Below are 20,883 nucleotides of genomic sequence, written 5' to 3'. Positions count from 1 at the left end.
ACTAAAAATGGCAAGATTTTCAGACCAATGTTTCTGATCCCTCCTTCCACTTTCCTCCATCATTTTTTGTTTGTTACTTCATGACAAAGCTTCTTATTACCATTACAGATGAGTTTTGGAGAAATTTAGTACCCTCTCCCCATCTCAAGTAAGAGAAAGAAACTGAAAATTGATCAAAACAATAATTTAGTCAACTATGAAAATATTAACACAAATTTTAGGTTCAGATCTGCAGTCCATGTTATGGCTGCTAATCATGGTTAAAGGAAAATGACAATAAGCGTGGTTTAGTTGGATTATAATCAGTAATAGATTTTTTTTTTTTTTTTGGCAAGAGGGTCGGTCTTGTTAGCGGGAATTTTTAAAAGAAAAAGGACAGAGTTCTCATCGAGGTCACCGAAATTTGACTGGAAGTAGACGTGATTCGAATATAAAATTCATAGATTTGGCTGCTTGTTCTACGACTATTTGACAAGTTGAAGGGGCTGCTTATGTATTTGGCCGAGGTTTATTCTTTGTACATTCTTTGGTAGTTTTACTTCTAATTAGTCTAAAATGTTGCAAGCATATGTGTACAATCTGTATCAATTTAAAGGGAAATTGTTAGTATACATGATTTGAATTAATCTCTTGTTAGATTAATAAAATAATCATCAAGAAAGTCTTCCTGGATCTTTCACTTGAATCCTCCAATGCCCATCTGAAAAATTAGCTTTCTTGGCTTTTCTCCTCCATTTTATTATCCTTGCATCCATTTCTGGTGTCAATGCACAATATTGCCTAACGGCCAATGGCATTTTCTTGTACACTTTCCACCATCTCTTATGAGCTGAATCGCTGGCAAAAATTTGAGATTCCACTTTATCCCAATTACAATCATAATCTTCATAACACACTCATGACTTCAATCCTAAATAATGTGCGGTATACGAATCATCAGGAAAATCGGAATAAGTCGAATTTCTAAAAATCTCGAGAGTATTTAATTTAGTAGGCCACCTATGCCACCACACAAACATTTCATTTAAGAAGCCTTGATCCCCCCCCCCCCCCCCCCCCATTAGACGTACGCGTCTTTTTGGGCATGTGGCCTTCTTATTCTTTTGATTTTCTTGATTTTCCAGCCTGCTGCTATAAGACCATGAAGGGATCTCGGAGAAATTGAGTCATCTGCTAGAAGGACAAGGTCTCTTGGGGAGTTGGTTCGAACAATGCTTTGTGCCAAAGCTATCGCTCGAAGAATGTAGAACTGTCAACATATGCCTCTCTTGGCGTGCGAGCTGATGCCGGATAATCCCTCCAAAACTCTTGCCCTGCCCGTAATTTTGACAAACATTAACTTTTATTCGTGAATGATATAAAAACTTTTATAAAAAATTGGCCACTTTAAATCTTACTACCAGGTAACGTCCATAAGAAATGGCCAAAAGCAGCGGCGAAACCAGGAATTTAGTGAAGGGTGTGCAAATTTTCTTCTTACTTGTGTTAAGGGTGTGCAAAATTAAATATATACGCATTGTAGCTAACATTTAATGTATGTACACTGCGTAATTTTTCGACGAAGGGTGTGCACCTGACCATCCTTTGCCGAAGGTGGCTCCGCCCATGGCCAAAAGTACGATGTATTCGAAATATACGGAAAAGGGTCAAGTATACCCCTGTACTATGAGAAAAAGTTTAAATATAACCCTCGTTATACTTTGAGTCTAAATATACCTCTGCCGTTATACTATTGGATCAAATATACCCCTTCTCCGTTAAGTTTGTTCAAGATGGACCTCTAATCCTACGTGGCACTGACAATTGATGAGGTGGATGACATCTGGCATGCCACCTCATCACTCATTAATAGAGGACAGGAAAGTATGATATGGCTTCTCAAGTTAGTTCTGTCTACTTTTACATTTCTTAATTTGCTTTTGAGAAAAAAAAAATCTCAATTCGTGATTTCATTTATAAATAGTAATAAGGGGAATATGATAAAAATGTCGGCAATCAAATTTTGCAAACATTATGCATCAAGAAATTATGTCATGTCTTTTCTTACGTGACACATTTTTGTCAAACCAATGTGTACTACTTACCAAGGGAAAAGCAGAGAGAACCTTTGGTTATATTTCGCGGAAAAGGGTCAAATATACCCCTGTACTTTGAAAAAAGGTTTAAATATACCCCTCATTATACTTTGGGTCTAAATATACCCCTGTCATTATATTATTGAATCAAATATACCCCTCTTCTGTTAAGTTTGTCCAAGGTGAACATCTAATCTTACGTGACACTGACAATTGATGAGGTGGATGCCACGTGACATACCACCTCATCATCCTTAACTCATTTTAACCCTTCTCTATATTTGTTCTTCCACCATTAAAATTTCCTTCCCTTCAAGCACCATTTGCCAAAACAAGGCTATAAAAATGGAATTTGCATATATGGGTGCAGTGTTAGGCATTTAAGATTTCCTCGGTTGTCTTAGGATGCTTGATATTCTTTCCACAATTTGACTTTAACAGCTCTGCTAATTCATCCAGTACAGATGGGTATTGCTTTCTTTACTTCATCTTTATGTCTTCCCAGCAAAGCCATACGACGGAGAGCGCTATACTGGGGATGATGCTGTTTTTGGCGATTATGCAAATTCCATTTTTGTAGAATTTTAGAATTTTGGCTCACGTGCTCAGCAAATAGAATTTTAGAAATCATAATAGCGGTTGATTTATGCAAATTCCATTTTTGTCGTCTTGTTTTGGCAAATGGTGGAGGAGAAGAAAATTTTAGTGGTGAAAGAACAAATATAGAGAAGGGTTAAAATGGGTAAAGGATGGTGAGGTGGTATGTCACATGGCATCCACCTCATCAATTGTCAGTGCCACATGGGATTGGATGACCACCTTGAACAAACTTAACGGATGAGAGGTATATTTGATCCAATAATATAACGGCAAGGGTATATTTAAACCCAAAATATAATGAGGGGTATATTTAAACTTTTTTTCAAAGTACAGGGATATATTTGACCCTTTTCCGCGAAATATAACCAAAGGTTCTCTCTGCTTTTCCCTTGGTAAGTAGTACACTTTGGTTTGACAAAAATGTGTCACGTAAGAAAAGACATGACATAATTTCTTGATGCATAATGTTTGCAAAATTTGATTGCCGGCATTTTTATCATATTCCCCTTATTACTGTTTATAAATGAAATTACGAATTGAGATTTTTTTTCCTCAAAAGCAAATTAAGAAATGCAAAAGTAGACAGAACTAACTTGAGAAGCCATATTATACTTTCTTGTCCTCTGTTGATGAATTTCGAATTATAGATGACTAATTAGTCAATGCAGTAAAAAGTAAATGCAGTTTTTTTTTTTCGAGGAAAAAATTGCCGCAAATTAATCCGGTAAAAAAAGCTAGTTCCAAAATTAGATAACAAGATTTGTTTTCTACTTTGTTCTGCAAATGGACGAGCAAGCTGACAACTACCAACAGGCATAAGAATTTTCTGCTTCAATCTTTTCAGTTCAGGCTTATAAAGCCATAAATTCTCTTCATGCAACAGCATGTCTTCACATCGGAAAATCTCCCACATCGGTCCACAATCGCCTAACACCACGTAAACCGTCCGGTCTTATTCCAACCACCACTCCTCACCAAGAAGTTAGCTACCACTAAGTTTGTATAGGGTAATAATCGGGTCAATGTTTGACCGGTTTACCCGGAGCCGAGGGTATGACCAAATGAGCACGAGCATGTTCGATTTTTTCTTCACACCAGCGTATCGTGTCGGATGCAATTGACCCGAGACAGGGAAAGTGTGTCCGTTTGACCGAGTACGCCTGTCCAAGATCGTCATGTCCGTTGGTCCGGATAGCCGGTCCAAGATCATCGTGTCCGTTGGTCCGGTTAGCCTATCAAAGATCATCGTGTCCATTGGTCCGGATAGCCGGTTGCGGTGTTGCCACGCGTCAGAAACCGTTCTGTCATTTTGTACTGATGAACGTACGGGTGTCAGACCGTACGGTACTACCTTATCCTTTTAGGATTTCTTTATTCAAAATGGCTTTGTATTGTATTCAAGGCAGATGAGGCAAACCTATAAATAAAGGACATTTTCCCACTTTTTGGGGTTAGCTTCTTCAGGTCTAGAACATTGTAATAGAAAAATATATGAAAGCTCTCTCACTCTCTCTAATATTGGTCCGTATTTGTGGTGTTCTTTAGTTTTATTTGTCCATTTAACATAATACGTCACCTAGTATATATATTTAGCTTAAATCGTCAATCTCAACATCCCTACTCATAATATATATATATATATATATATATATAATATTGAAACAGACAAATCCATATATACATTTCATACCAACCAAAATAGGTTAAAATTCATTCACATATCCTATACCTCACTTACAAATTTAATTATTACCGAAAATTCGGGATAAACAGTTTGGCGCCCACCTTGGGGCAAAGATAATAGTGGTTTTTTAATCTTTGCTTCTACCTCCTTTTTACCCGTTGATTAAGGAAACTTCTGCTAATTTCTGCAAAAAAAAAAAAAAAGGACCAAATGGCAAGCAGCAAACAGTCTGGTCATGTCAACAACAACGAAATTGTGGCTGAAAACGGGAACATTGGGTTACGAAACCTACCAGCAGACCTAATCGACCCAAACTCTGTTGATTTGAGAGAAGGCCTCAGTTGGCAGAACACCGTAAACCAAGAGAACGCCACCTTACCGGCCACTGATCCCTTAAATACTCACAACTCAATTACTTTATCTCAGGCTCAAGGCTGGAAAGCACCAGATACTCCGGAAGAGATTAACTTACGTTTAATTTTTGAAATGTTGCAAGAACAGGGGACCGCAATAGCCGAACAGAGAATTGCAATAGCTCAGCTACAGAGCAAAAATGATAAGGCAGCTCCGGAGAGGTTAAAAGGGGTCACCGAGCCAAAGAGGGATGAAACACGGATAGTCGAGAGTAATGGATCCGGAGCTGGGTCATCCACCGAAGTCCTGAAGATGCTCAAGACCTTGGAAAAGTGGGTCGATTCAATGGAGAAGAGGGTGGAAACGTATAACTCTCGAGCATCTTCAGATCCGATCCCGAGAGCTCCACCAATTCTGAAAGGATCGGACTCAAAGAGGTACATTCAAAGGTCTTTCCCTCCTAGTACGGCTCCGAAGTTAATCCCGAAGAGGTTCAAGATGTCGGATATACCGAAATACGATGGTACAACGGACCCGCAGGAGCACGTGACTTCGTACACCTGTGCCATAAAAGGCAATGATGTCGAAGAGGATGAAATTGAGTCCGTGTTATTGAAAAAATTTAGGGAAACGTTATCGAAAGGGGCGTTGACCTAGTATGACCATCTGCCCGAGCATTCCATCACTTCTTTCGAAATGCTCGCAGATACGTTCATCAAAGCCCATGTCGGAGCTAAAAAGGTGCAAGCCCGGAAGACAGATATCTTCCGAATAGCCCAAAGGGACGATGAGTTGTTACGGGAATTTGTGAACCTCTTCCAAAGGGAACGGATGGAGCTTCCTCCGATTTCGGAAGAATGGGCCGCACAAGCTTTCATCAAAGGTCTTAATCCTCGGAGCTCTACTGCTTCATTCAAACTGAAAGAAAACTTGTTGGAATATGAGGCTGTAACCTGGGCAGATGTACATAAAGATATGAATCAAAGATTCGGGTGGAGGATGACCAACTCAAACTTCTCCCGGGACCCATAAATATGAGCAAAAGCTCTGAAAGATCGAGGAAAAATAATGAGCCGGAGACGCGACCATCTTGGTAAAGGTACCGCCCATACTCTCATTTGGAAAAATCGAGCACTAGGTCAGAAAAATCGAGGGTCGGCCCCGGTCACTTCTCGGGTAGGGGCGATAAACAGGCCGAACGCTCATCAGACTGTCGAGGCCTATCATTTAGAAGTGATGCAGGGAGTTCGGCTAGCAACAAATACGTACTGAGGATATCGGAGTATAACTTCAACGTCAACACCTCGGACCTCGTCTCAGCTATCAGCCGTATCACGGAGGCTAGATGGCCAAGGCCATTGAGGTCAGATCCTGGTCAACGGGTTCTGAGTGTGGTGTGTGAATATCATGAGACACATGGGCACAGAACTGAAGACTGTTGTCAGTTAAGGGAGGAGGTGGCTCGTTTATTGAAGAATGGCCACCTTCGAGAATTCCTAAGTGAACGAGCCAAAAACCACTACAAAGAAAGGGAGAGTCACAAACGTGCTGAGCCGGTGGAACCTCAACACGTAATCAATATGATAATTTGGGGAACGGATGCTCTATGAGGGCCGGTGATGAAACGAACAAGGGTTTCCATTATATGAGAGAAGCGCAGCCGGGATTATGTGCCCGAAAGTTCCATCTCCTTCAGCAACGAGAATGCAGAAGGCATCATTCAACCGCACAATGATGCATTGGTAATTTATATCCTTATTTTCAAATCACAAGTTAAACGTATTTTGATTGACCTAGGTAGTTCGGCCAACATCATCCGGTGGAGAGTGGTAAAACAGTAAAGCCTACTCGACCCGATTGTACGGTAGTCCGCGTACTCAGTGGGTTCAATATGGCAAGTGAAACCACGAGGGGAGAGATTTCTTTGCCAGTAAACATTGACGGCACCATACAGTAGACGGTATTCTATGTCATCGAGGAGATATGAAGTATAACACTTTGCTCGGCAGACCGTGGATTCATAGCATGAGAGCAATACCATCAATACTACACTAGTTGCTGAAGTTCCCGACCCGGAGGGGATAAAAACTATCCGAGGTGAACAACCCGCTGCAAGGGAGATGTTCGCGGTCGAGGAAGCGTCATTTTTTCCAAAAAAGACGGATCAAAGAGATGATGAATTAATCGGAGGCAAGGACACCAAACAGTAATGAAATAAAACGGTTTCGAAAGCGGAGCAGAAGGGATCAGACCCGGCTGGTGAAGAGGACGATTTTGGCGTACCCAGATTATTTATATTACCGGATGATTCAGACGCAACCAAATCTACCGTGGAAGAGCTGGAACAAATCATCTTGTTCGAATATCTACTGGATAGAAAGACATGACAGGTGTGCCACCGGAAATCACGACTCATAAGCTTAGCCTCGATAGGAGATTTCCCCCAGTGAAGCAGAAAAAGAGGCCAATGGTTGAGCCGAAACATGCCTTCGTAAAGGATGAGGTAACAAAGCTTTTCAAAATAGGCTCTATCGGGGAGGTAAAATACCTGGATTGGCTAGCTAACATAGTGGTGGTGCCAAAGAAAGGTAATAAATTTTGAATGTGTTGACTATAAGGATTTGAACAAAGCATGCCCGAAGGATTCGTTTCCGATGCCTCACATCGATTGAATGATCGATTCAACGGCCGGGCATGAGATGTTAAGTTTTCTCGAGGCTTACTCTGGGTACAACCAAATTCGGATGCACCCGGAGGATCAAGAGAAAACGTCCTTTATTACCCGATACGGGTCTTACTACTTCAACTTAATGTCAACTTAATGTCAAACAGAATCAAAAAAATGATAAGCATATGCACAGTAACTGAAAACCCTAGACTACATCATTTTTTGAAAAAAAAAAATCAAACAATATGCACAATATGATAATAAATATGTTGATTACAGTTGGGGAACTATGAAAATTTGTTCTTTATAATCCAGATTTCAGGTAAGGCGACAAAGCACAAAATTCTAGTATCGTTTTTTGAAGAAAAAAAATGTAAAGAACTAACCTTTACTAGATGAACAATGAGTAGCAACGAAAAATGAACTTTAAATCGCCTTATGTACGTGATAATATGTTGACAAAGATTGGGGTTGAAAATGGTGTTGATCGTGATATTTGGGTTAGGGGTTAGGTTTTGTGAATATGAGAATTGGGGGTGATTTAATTTAGGTAATGGGTGGGTTACGGGTCGGGTTAATAAAAAATGGGTGGAAATTAAAGATGTGGCACGTGGGTCAGGCGCGTGTGGACAAGCGTCTGTTAATTAATTGGGGGTTGGCATATTGGACTGCCACATCAGCAAAAAAAGGGCATTTTAATACTGAAAAAAATTGTTCAGGGGGGTAATAGGACCAATGCAAATGTTAGGTGTGTAGTTGAGATTTTGGTTAAACGTTGGGGAGTATTTTGAGAATTTTCTCGCTTGTAAGATTATGTTCATTTCATTTTACTTGTTCATGGCTTAGCTTGATAATCAGTTTGATAAATGTGGCATCTATAACGGATACCTTTGGTTGTTGATATTGCTGTTATGGTTGAAGATCGTGAAAAGAAGTGCAAAATTCATATAAAAGGAAAGAAAAAACTATCTACCCTTTTTAAGAGAAATATTTTAGAACTTCGAATTAAATTACTCACTTCTTCATATTATTAAATAGATTTTTTACAACAACATCCACGATAATGTATTTAAAACACATGACTAACATCTTAGTAACTTGAATTAATCCTTACTACTCTAAATATTAATTTTACTATGTGAAGTAACAGATAGCAAGTACGAAAAACTAAAAGGGCAACACTATTTTTACGTATGTGTATATATATTTGGATTATGATGGAGATTTTATTTTTTCCTTATAAACATACTATTCTTTGGGGAGATATTCTTTTTACTTATAAAACTTCATTGTAAACTGTGTGAATATAGTTGTTTCATTTCAAAACCAACCTCTGTACCTATTTGATATCCAACTGGAGGATGGTTATCAAACACTATCTGCACAGTGCCAAATGAAATGTAGAAACTCTTACGATACAAATTGAAAGAAAAATCAATCCATTCACCCCTTATCTGTGCATATCAAAATTCTTAGGCTCAAACAAACATCAAAATAAAAGAAAGTTACCTCTAAGGAGACTGACACATGTCACTAGAAGGTCTCGTCGTAGTCTATGTAAAAAAAATATTTGTAGCCTCATATTTGTATGGTCTCGACGCAATCCGCCATACTCATCCCGGCAAAAACTTGGTCAGAAATGTGAAAGATTGAAGCAGAATTCAGAGGGCTTCGAATACATCCAACGTCATTTATTTTTTAATTTAAGTATATTGCGCTTCTTTCTTCTTTCCCATTTTTACTTCTGCTATTCTTTTTCCCCAATCTTTCTTACCCTTAAATTCCATTGATCTTTCTTACCCTTAAACTCTCATTGAAGAAACAAAAGCATCAAACCCAAATTCCTTGAAAAATCTAAGATCAAACAATTAGAAAATTTAGCTATTAAGGCTGACAGGCTCAAGAAACGAGCAGATATTTTTAGGAGTAAGGGTGAAACAAGAAGAGAAATATATGAAGAATGCAGCGTACTGTTTATTTCGAATGAGAGTGAAAAAAATATTTGACAACTTCCTAAATTCTCGAAACTGAATTTCACAGAGCAAAGGAACATGTACAAGAGTCTATAATCAAATGTGTGGTGTTGGGAAAAAATGATGGAAAACCTGCTGATTTGGGAAATATTGTTGAAAAAGAAGATTATTTGGGAAAAGTTTCATCCAACAGTGATTGTGGAACTACTATGGAATCTGAAATCAGAATTCAACTTGATATTTCACCCAATATGGGTGTATCCCCCAGGATTCAACAAGCTCTTCTAGTATAAAACTAGAAGCTAGATTCTAACAAAGATTTAATATAACGAAAACCCAACATAAACAAAATGTAAAAGATAGATGGGAGAAATTCTATTCATCACTTGTTTTCCTCCAAAGCAAAATAATTGAGATTATATATTGGTAGAATAATCAACCAAAATAGGACTCGACATCCATTTCTTTAAGAGATAGTAAAGACCATTCAATGCATAGTAAAATGATCAGTTACATTTGCAACACATTAATCCAAAAGACTAAGTCAAATGGTCCGATAAGAAACGTTAGAATATTAGTACAAAATTATTAACATATTTAAGAGTCATTAAATTAATATTAAAATAGTGAATTTAGATATTAATAAAAGTATTTCTTTTTGAGATATTCAAATCATTTTTTCATCACTAAAAACAACAGGAAATACATCAACTATTAGAAAATCATTTGTTCTTACCAGAAATAAATAACATAAAAAGTTTTGGGATAGTTGAAACTTAAGCTTGGAAAAATAACATAAAAAGTTTTGGGATAGTTGAAACTTATGCTTGAATTATGTAAAGACTCTATTCTGCAACCCAAAAGGCACATATGAAACTTTTAATGACCCATTATTTTGATTAAATTGTTGCAACTGTAATGCCCCTTTTAATTGCCAATTCAATTGTTGTAACCTTCCGGCCATTTCATTCCGTTCGACATGAAAAGTATGGGCATTATGCAAGTATTATTAAGAGTCGAAAGTGAAGAAGTGTGAGTTATGAGTAGTTACTCCTTGTAAAAACATTAAATACGCAAAGAGGAAAATACTTAAAATATTAGATATTGTAAAAACATTAAATATGCAAAGAGGAAAATACTTCAAATTTTAGATAGTCATTTTATAATTAGAAGAAAGCTAGAAAAAAGATAAAAAGGAATGGTGGCCCGAGAGAGGTGTCACATCACTTTGTGTATGCCTAGCTTGTATTATATACAGATTCGATTATGGTGTATATAATCACATTTATTTTTTTCATTTAAATGAATATCGTAGCTATATATATATATTGCATTCTATCTATATTCAATACACCTTTTTTTTGTTGATACGAGACGCGGACATTCCCCATGCTGCGGTTCCCTCCGGTCCGTTCCCGGGTTGGGTTAGGGGAACATCCGAGCGATTGAACCATCACATGCAACGCACGTACTGGGACAAAGTGCAAATGATCCCATGCATGACAATCGCATGAAGTTTTCATAGCGGGCCTTCACCCATGGACAAACAAGAGTCCGGAACCAAAATGCCCAAAAAAAAATCATTTGGAATCAAAATATTCCAACAAAAAAAAAATGTTACCGAAGTACCTTTAGTGCAGTAAAATATTGCGCTAAAGCACTTAACTGTAACGGCTCCGTTAAGTGCTTTAGCGCATTATTTTACTGCGTTATAGCAATTTCTCTCTCCGCTATAGCGCAATAAAATACTGCACTATAGGACTTAACTTAAACCCATCGGCTTCCACCACTAGTCCCTCCAGTGGCAAAAAAAAAAAAACGCCATTGGATGCGAAACCGAGGTGGTCCCCACGTCCAAAAACGTCATTTTCTATTAAATTTCGTCCGGAAAGTTTAGATTCTCGGTATATTCAAGTCAATAAGCAAGATTCTAAGTTTGAATTTTGAAAAAAAGCGGCGTACAACTCGATTAAAATAACTCTACAAAAAATCTTTGATTAAGGTTTTCTACTATGAACTTTTGTTATTATTTTGTTATATACATTATATTCTAAGCATGCTTAACATTTAATCCTTGCTATTTTCCATAAAAAAAAATCAATGTTTTTTTTTTGTTCTTGTTAGACTGGGCAGTGGCTCTTGCCACTGTTCCGATTTTTTTTTTTTTGTTTAATTCATTATTTGTTAAATGTTTATGAATTGTTAATTTGTTAAATGTTTGTGAATTGTTAATTTGTTATATGTTTATGAGTTGTTAATTTGTTAATTATTTATGAATTTTTAATGAATTATTATTTTGTTAATTGATTATTTGTTAAATATTGATTATGAATTTATTAATCGTTAAATATTGTTTATGAATTGAAAGAAGTTGATTGGTAATGAATTATTATGTTGTTAACACTTTGTTTGGATGATTGTTGTGTATTGTTTCATAATGTATCGTATTGTGTTGTATTGTATAGGACTAAATCAGTGGTTACATAAAATAGGACCTTTTGTCGTTACATAACAATAAAATTAAAGTAACAATCAAAGCAAACATTGTATTTAAACTAACAACATAATATAATACAAAAGTTAACAACCATCCAAACAAGTTGTATATGATTATGAATTGTTAATCTATATTATTTTAAAAGCGTGAATATATATGTTAAATAAAAAAAGATTATCTAAAAAAGAATAGTTAAAGTTCTTCTTTTCATAAATACATAAGTTAACGAAAAAAAATGTAAAGTTTGTAGGAAAATATGTGGCCGACGAATATACTCTTTTAATCTAATTTTATCGTAGTTGTGTTGGCTATTTGGTCAACTAAAAATATATCACATATTCAAAATAGAGTTCTAAACAAATATTACTGTTGAATTTCGATTCGCAAACTAATTAACTTAAAAAGTCTTTGCCATCACATAATTCAAAAGTAATTAATTTAAAAGTCTTTGCCATCACATATGTGTCCTTACTATCACATATTAAATTTACTGCATATCCCATGTTAATTATTCACAAGATATAATATTGCATAATTCACATATTCCCTACAAATTATTAATTAGTTAATATAATTTATCTTTTATTTCAAGAATAATGACTAATTTAGTTTGTACAAACCGGACTCTTTTATGGATCTGAATGTTTCCCCTGGGCCCGATGTTCTCCCGGGGCCCGATGATCACCTGGGGCCCGATGATCACTCGGGGCCCGCTAATAGATCAGTATTGTCTTTGCAAGGCAATCATAGGTCCGAGTTATTATGGGTCAGTACTATAGGGATATCTACTAGGCTCCGTCCTCGTAGGCTGCAGAGAGCGTGGACTCTTTTACGCGAGCACTCCCCACACCCTCGCGTCTTGGAGATATTGTTTCGGGGCGGCATCTACCGTTGTGTATCCGTTGATCGGGTACAACATGATTGGGAACTCATCAAGGCTATGGTTGAGCGGTGGAGGCCAGAGACACATACCTTCCATCTTCGCACTAGTGAGGCCATGATTACACTTCAGGATGTGGAGGTCGTCTTTGGATTGCGGGTAGATGGAGAGCCACTATACACTCGGTACGAGCCTCCTCCTGGTCAGACGTGGGCGACAGAGTTGACTAGGCTCACCCACTTCGTGCCTGATGCCGAGGGCCAGATTTCAGGACAGAGTCGGGTTTAGATTAGTGCACTCTTCACTTATTTTGAGGGTCTGGATCCGGTTGTGGACGGCACCCACACGACGATGTTGATCGTCATGCCCGTTTGTACCTGCTTATTACATTATTTGATTTTCTTGGAGCATCTAGACCGCTTGGGAGACTACAGTTGGGGTGGTGCTGTTTTGGCGTATCTTTACAAATGCTTGTGCCGAGCGTCTATTGGTGTTGTCAGAGATGTGTGTGGATTTTTTGATCTTCTTTAGGTAATATTTTAAGTGTGCGTACCTTTAATGTAGACAAACCTCTTGAAACGACGACTTACAAATTGTATTTTCTAATATCGCTTACAGTTATGGGCGTGGGAGAGGATGCTGCCTTTTCAGCCCGTTCCTAGGCATCACCTCGAGATTGACATGCCTTATGCGAGGAGGTGGACAGCGGGTTTTGATCGAGATGTGGATACGCACCACAATATTTTTCCATTCCGGGACCAGCTTGATTACATGACAGACGTTGCGGTAAAACTATTTAACTTTACATTATTAATTTAATTAAACATCTTTTCTACTTGGTGATCACTGATTTGTATTTATATGTTATGCAGCTATTTATATGGACGTCGTACGCTATTATATTAGATGGTTTACCAACCTTTTTCAGGGCAGGTCAGGGGGTTTGGAGGTCGCGGTGTCTATTGATACACCTGAACATCGTAGAGGACCACATGCCCGAGCGTGTCTTACGACAGTTTGGGCATACACATAGTATACCCCCTGACATCCGTCATGAGCTCCGACACTACCAGCGGGATGATCGGGCTGTCGTTGATGATGATTTTCTGGCTTTCATGGATGTCCAGCTCCACCGTTGGGAGAACAGGTTGGGCACTTTAGAAGTGGTTGGCCATTTGACTCCCATTGAGGATTACATGCACTGGTATGATCAGATCACATGCCGATTGATCGGCAACCCAGCTTTGCGTCCCCATAGGGATGGAGGATACTCAGCACTCGCGAGGCAGTACGAGGCATTGGTAAGTTTATCGTATTTAGATTTATTAATTGCATTAATTGTTACGTTTTAAAAAATATTTTTTTTTAATTTACTGTTGAACACAAATGTTGCGGGTGGCCGTACAGCGTTTACGTATCTTGGGATTAGAGCATATGCCTTACCTTGGGCTTGCGGCGCTTGCGTCGGAGATGGTACGAATATCCGAGGATGGTATCCGGCAGGCAGGAGAGATTAGGCCCAGGAAAGAGCCTGTTCCGGAGGCTGAGTATCAGGCAGCGCCAGGAGGAGGATCGGGTGCTCCTAGAGGAGGAGGTCGTACTGGCAGAGGACGTCGTGCTGCCGGAGGATGCGGTGCTACTGCTAAAGGACCTGGTGGTGGTGGACACCATCTAATAGATGAAGTGGATGAGGCCGATCCCATTCCAGAGGACGTTCACGGTCTAGTCCATCCGCAGCCCTTCCAGGCCGGTGGCAGCTCACCTAAGGACTCACCTACGTTTACGTCAACGCTCTTACTTGCTGAGATACCTGGGTCTTCATCACAGCCGAGCCAGAATTCATACATGGAGGAGCGTGATAACATTGATTGGGCGGCGTTATGCGCTTCATTAGCTGATGAGCGACCTGTGAGGAATTTAGAGGGAGCCAGGATTCTTGACTTCGATGAGTTTTTGATCCGGGTTAGTATTTAAAATACTTATTTGTTAATTTAAATTATTTATTTTAAATATATAAATGTTACTCATTATTTAGTAATATTTTAGGATTCAGCGCCAGCGGGTCCACCAGAGCCACCCACTCAGGCGTTTTCTCATGGGTCTGCCAAGTCAGCGGTGTCTTCCCATGTGATTGTCGAGCCACAGGTAAGCTTTTTATTAAAATTTGTTTTATTCAATATAAGGTCAATATTTAATATACATATTTGATTATTTAAAGTACTTATTTTAAATATGTGTGTTATTTCTTATTTCATTTTTTTCATATTTTAGGATTCGGCGCGAGTGGGACCACAGGACCGACCCATTCAGGAGCATTCTCATCAGCCTGCCGAGGCAGAGGTGTCTTCTCATGAGATTACCGAGGCGCATGTAAGTTTTTTACTTAAAATTAATTTTATTCAATATAAAGTAAATATTTATTTAATTTTTATAACCTTTACTTGGACTTCGAATAGCATCTCGTCCAGGAGACTGCCTCATATTCACCACCCCATCTCAGGAGCCTACTCAGGCGCCCGTTGACACACAGGTTTGATTATTCAACAAACCTTAATGGATTCAATATAAATAAGAAATTGTACTAATTATTATATATTTTTTAGGTTCATTCTTCGGCGCCCGCGGTGGAAACTCCTGACGAGGAAGAGTCCGAGTTTCTAGACCCAAGTCATGATGAGGTTCTACCCGTGCGAGCGGGACCAGATCCCAAGAAGAAGCACAGTCTAGTCGGGGGAGGATGTTATACCCCGCATTTTTAGAGCATGAGCATGACACGTGCTTCCTCAAGAAAAATTGACAATCATGTTGTTGCTACATAATTTAAACTCACGTTGATAGTGCTGTATCCCGTGTTTTTGTATGTTGGATTATTTGCAAGATGAGGTGGGGCCCACACGTCGAGATTTTTTTGGGACATGTGACAAGTTATATGAAGCACATATGTGAAGTTAAACACAACTCGGGAAGGACCCTCGAGCCAAATCAAAGTGGAAGTCCTCCAAACAAATATTTTTAAGTAACGTTTTCGGGTGACCTGGCTTTGAGGGGCAAAAAACGGTATTATAAGTTTGGAATTTGAAAAAATACCAAGAAATAGAAGTTGTAGATAATTAAATTAGCTTTCCAACGGTAGGTCGTGGGCCTTCAGGTGACATCGGGATAAGGAGATATGAATGTTTTAAGGCAGGAGGGTCGAGTTGAACAGTAAATACGGCCCAACCCGAATCCAATTCGGGTCAGGCCCATTACCCATGCTTTTTAATTAGAATTTTCGGTCTCTCTCTCTTATTTTCAGACCAAGAGAACCTAGAAAACTCTAGAGAAAAAGAGAGAGGAGAGACTAGAGAGAAAACCAATTTTTGGCCAAAATCGGAGCCCCGAATCCCGAAGCCCGTGAAGAGAAAAGTGTTCTACGTCGCGTTGCCTTCGATTTGAGCTAAAAATCAACTAAGAAGAAGGGATATGACGTGGTGGCTGTGCAATTAAGGTATGAATAAGGTTCTTTTTCATTGTTAACAAGTTTATTTAGAGTTTTAACGGATTAGAACGAAGAAAATAGTGTGATAAATTCGCTTGTTGGTATGGTTGAATTGTGGAATGGGGTTTGAAGAAAATTTTGGATAAAAAAAATGTATGTAACTTGTAGAATGTGGAGGATGTTGTTAGTGTTAATTTCGACTTCTTTACGGAAATAAAATTATTAAATAGTTGTATCGCGAATTGGTTGGTTGGAAATTTTGGAAAATAATGTGCGGGCTGTTTTACGGCATATGTTGGTGTTGAAAATGATTATAGGAAATTATGTGATTTTAATGTAGTTTTTATGTAATTATGGAAGTGAAGTCTAAATGTGAATTACTATGTTAGTTGGTGGATTTGGAGGGATGTAAGTCCATATTAGCATGAAAGGTTGGTTGTTAAGTTGTTATGAGAAGTTTTGTGATTTTATGGTAGATTTATGTAATTATGAAAATGAAATTGTTAAGGTGCAAATTATGATTATTGTTAATGAAATTGGAGGACGAAAATGTGTTATGAATATTTATGTCGAAGATTAGAGGTTTCGGATGAATTATGGTTTTGGTGGAATTTTTGTATATTTTATAAATATTTTGTAGAATGATATGAAATGCTTCCGAATTGTATTGGAATGATCTTAAATTAGTACATGAATATGAAAATAGTGATATTGATTTGAAAGTGCAAGTTGGTTTGGAAGTTGTTGCACCATTTAGAAAAGAAGACAATTTATGTTAGAATGCGTTTCAAATCGATTGTTGATGCTATTGGTATTGTTGTTGTTATGGTTGTTGATATTTTGGCCGAGTTAGAATCTCGGGGATGTTGTATGTATAGGGGAGATGCTGCCCAAATTTTTGTAGACAAGTATTGGTTAAGATTTAATTCTTAAAGTTTTATGATTAATATTTGGCAAATGTGACCAATTGTAGATTTTGGAGGAAACGGGAATTGAATTCGGATAAGCGTAAAAGGCAAATAAGGTATGTAAAGCTTTACCTTTCCTTCTTTTGGCATGTCTTAGACCTAATAGGTTTGGATACGAGCCTCGGGGACGACTCTATTTCTATAAATCCGAGTTTGAATTTGACCCTTTTTCATTCAATAGAATTGAATTAAGTACTTTGTGCATTGTTGAGATAATTGCCTAAACATCTATAATTTGCCCAAATGGAACCGGACTATACTAAAACTTTCATAAGTGGCTCCATAAAGCTTTATGTACGTAATTTGTGTGTGTGCCACCTCAGTTGACCGAGGTGGGCCCACTATTTCCAAGTCCCCTCCTATTGTGCTATTGATATGTTTTCAAGCGATATGTAAAGAAAATCTTTAGTTATTTTTCCGTCTACTAAAAGATAATTATTGTAACTATTCCATTTAGTCCTACGACATATTTGACATGTACAACCGATCTCAAAAGGTTTTGTTTTGACATAATTTGTCGGAATATCCGAAAGGTACGTACTGCGTCCCTCGTCTGATTTCTTATCTAAATGACCGATCGTTCGGACTATCCTATCGAGTCCTTGTAAATGTTTTATGATGCATATAGTTTCTCACTACTCTATTCGTGGATGCCTCAATGTTTCCTTCGCTGAGCCCGGGCCAGGATATGTTATCACGCGTATTCCACTGCATTGTTCGCCGTGCCTCGATGTGAGGGGGCAGGTATACATGTACATGGGTTGTGGAGTATGTTGTGGCATGTACACACATTCTGATATATGATAATATGATATGATATGGCCATCTGATATGTTTGATATGTGCACATTTTGATATGATATGTTACAGAGTTATTCCCTACTCTGGAGTATGCTGTGTTGTGGCGTCAGTGACGGGGTGGCGACCACGTTCTGTTCACCGAGTCCCATAATGGGGCTGGATATGGCATATGCTCTGACATGTATTATCCATGTTCTGTGAGTAAGCATTTTGACATTCCGGTTACTGTACTTATCTTATGTACCCTCTGTTCAGATTATGATTCTGTTTATTGTACTTTATGCTTTACATACTCGGTACATATTCCGTACTGACCCCCTTTCTTCGGGGACTGCGTTTCATGCCGCGCAGGTACACCCAGATGATGTGAAGTTGTTATAGAGGATGATCCAGCAGAGTTGGCAAGCTCCATTTGCTCCTGGAACGCTGCCGAGTCAGAGTTTGTATGTATGCTTTCTGGATTGATGGTAGAGACTTTGCAGACGGAGTCGTGGGTATAGTATGTCAGTGGTGTAAGCGGCTCCATCGGCCGATATGTCATTTTGTATTATATGTTAAATTCTATATGATCACAAATTCTGTTGATTTGGAAAGCTTCGAAAAAGAATATTTTTGAGAGCATACTGTGTATTTTATTTTATTGGATTTAAAAGCCTAATAAGATTTTGTATGTCCTAAAGGTCTGTGGGTTCGCTCGGCTCCGGATATGGGGCCGGGTGCCCATCACACCCTAGTGGAATTGGGGTGTGACAGGCGCACGGGCCAGGGGAAGAGGAGATGATCATGACTTGCACCGCCCGGTTATTAAGAGGAAAAAGGGTGATGGAGACGATGACGAGGGCGGTGGGGATGGTATGAGCCTTAGGCCTAGGGATAGTCTCTGGCATACTACATGTGGGACCCATCCTCGATAGTGTATATACATTGGTGTTGTACAGTTTATCATAAATATTATATATTTGCATATTTATAAATATTATCTTAGTCTTTATTATTGTTTATAGTTTCACATCTTAAATTGATAATAAATAAATTAAAAAAAAGGTGACACATTCGAAATAAAGTTGAACATTAATTTAAAAATAAGACGAAAGCCTAAAAGATAAATAACGTAAAGCTAATGACTACAAGTCTTCAAATAAAAAAGGACTTCGAGCACTTTTCAACCACTAAAACGACAATCCAAAGTATTGCGTATTCTTGATGTATTGAGCCTATCTTATTAATTGTACAAATATAAGTAGGGTTCTATATAAAATATTAAAGTTCCGGAGTCTCAAAGCATGATAAATATACGGCTAAACTACGTAAAAAGGAGTGAAAATGTAATAAGAGGTTGTTTATGGAAAATGGTGGAGTTCTATAGCGCAGTATTTTACTGCGCTATAGTGGAGAGAGAAATTGCTATAGCACAGTAAAATAATGCGCTAAAGCACTTAACGGGACCGTTACGGTCAAGTGCTTTAGCGCAGTATTTTACTGTGCTAAAGGGACTTTGGTAACATTTTTTTGTTGTTGGGGGTATTTTGGTTCAAAATGGTTTTTTTGGGGGCATTTTGGTTCCGGTCTTGAAGGGTTTGGTTTGGGCAATTCTAAAGAATGTACTTATTTCGGGGTGGTCTTTAATTTTTGTCCCTCAAATTGTTGGTCTTTTGTCTTCGGCTAAGGTTCGAATCTAGTAGAGTAAAAAAAAAAATCACAAGACAAGATTTCATAGCAAACTATGCCTATTGGGAGTAAAGTTATGCCTTAACGCATAATTTCTATAGTATCCCAGCAGATTAAGAAAAAGAATCGCAAAGCAAGGTTTCATAGCAAACATGCCTATCTAGGGTAAAGTTATGGCTTAAGACATAAACTTCATGTATTTTTGTTATATTATAACAATTTCTACCAATCCAATAGATCAATTAAGATGCTATATCTATATATAATATAAAGCTAGGCATAAACAAAATGATGTGGCACCTCTCTATGACCTCCATTGTTATTTATCTTTTTTGTGATTGTTTTTGCCCCTTTCTCCTAATATTTCTGATTAAGTTATTTTTTAAAATCTAAAAGTGGCTAGACAATTACATCATTAAAGGAGGAGGAAATAATTGCAATATTAAATGAGCAGACATTCAACGCCTTTATGCTGAACTAGAAGAGAAAGGAGGGGATCAAAAATTGTTCAAGCTAGCCAAGGCGAGGGAGAGAAAGGCACGTGATGTGGTTCAAGTGAAGTGCATCAAGGACGAGCATGGAAAAGTATTGGTAGAGGAGACTCTCATTAGACGGAGATGGCAGTCATACTTCTCCAAACTCTTAAATGAAGAAGGGGACAGAGACATTGTGTTGGGAGATCTAGAACATACTGGAAGGCGTCAAGATTTTGGGTATTGCGGGAGTATTAAGGTTGAGGAGGTTAAGGGTGCTGTTCGTAGGATGCGCAGGGGAAGAGCGACCGGACCTGACGAGATTCCTGGGGAATTTTGGAAGAGTGCGGGCCCAGCAGGTTTGGAGTGGCTGACTAGGTTGTTTAATGTCATCTTTAAGACGACAATGATGCCTGAAGAATGGAGGTCGAGTGTAATGGTCCCTCTATACAAGAACAAGGGAGATATCCAGAGTTGCAACAACTATAGAGGTATCAAGCTGCTAAGCCATACTATGAAAGTGTGGGAAAAGGTGGTGGAGATGAGGGTGAGAAAAGGCGTGTCTATTTCAGAGAATCAGTTCGGATTCATGCCGGGACGCTCAACTACAGAAGCCATCCATCTTGTGAGGAGACCGGTGGAGCAGTATAGGGAGAGGAAGAGGGACTTACACATGGTATTCATTGACCTAGAAAAGGCTTACGACAAAGTTCCAAGAGAAATCCTATGGAGATGCTTGGAGGCTAAAGGTGTACCTGTGGCGT

General features: G+C 38.4%; 1 pseudogene; it reads right to left on the bottom strand.

Moving 5' to 3' along the window:
- Positions 1 to 653: 653 nt before the first annotated feature.
- Positions 654 to 3,671, bottom strand: LOC132644718 (putative UDP-glucuronate:xylan alpha-glucuronosyltransferase 5; annotated as a pseudogene).
- Between the last annotated feature and the right edge of the window lie 17,212 nt (positions 3,672 to 20,883).

Source organism: Lycium barbarum, chromosome 6 (assembly GCF_019175385.1).
Source record: "Lycium barbarum isolate Lr01 chromosome 6, ASM1917538v2, whole genome shotgun sequence".
Classification (NCBI taxonomy): Eukaryota; Viridiplantae; Streptophyta; class Magnoliopsida; order Solanales; family Solanaceae; genus Lycium; species Lycium barbarum.
Note: the sequence above shows the minus strand (reverse complement) of the source record. Positions and strands in the feature narration are given on the sequence as shown.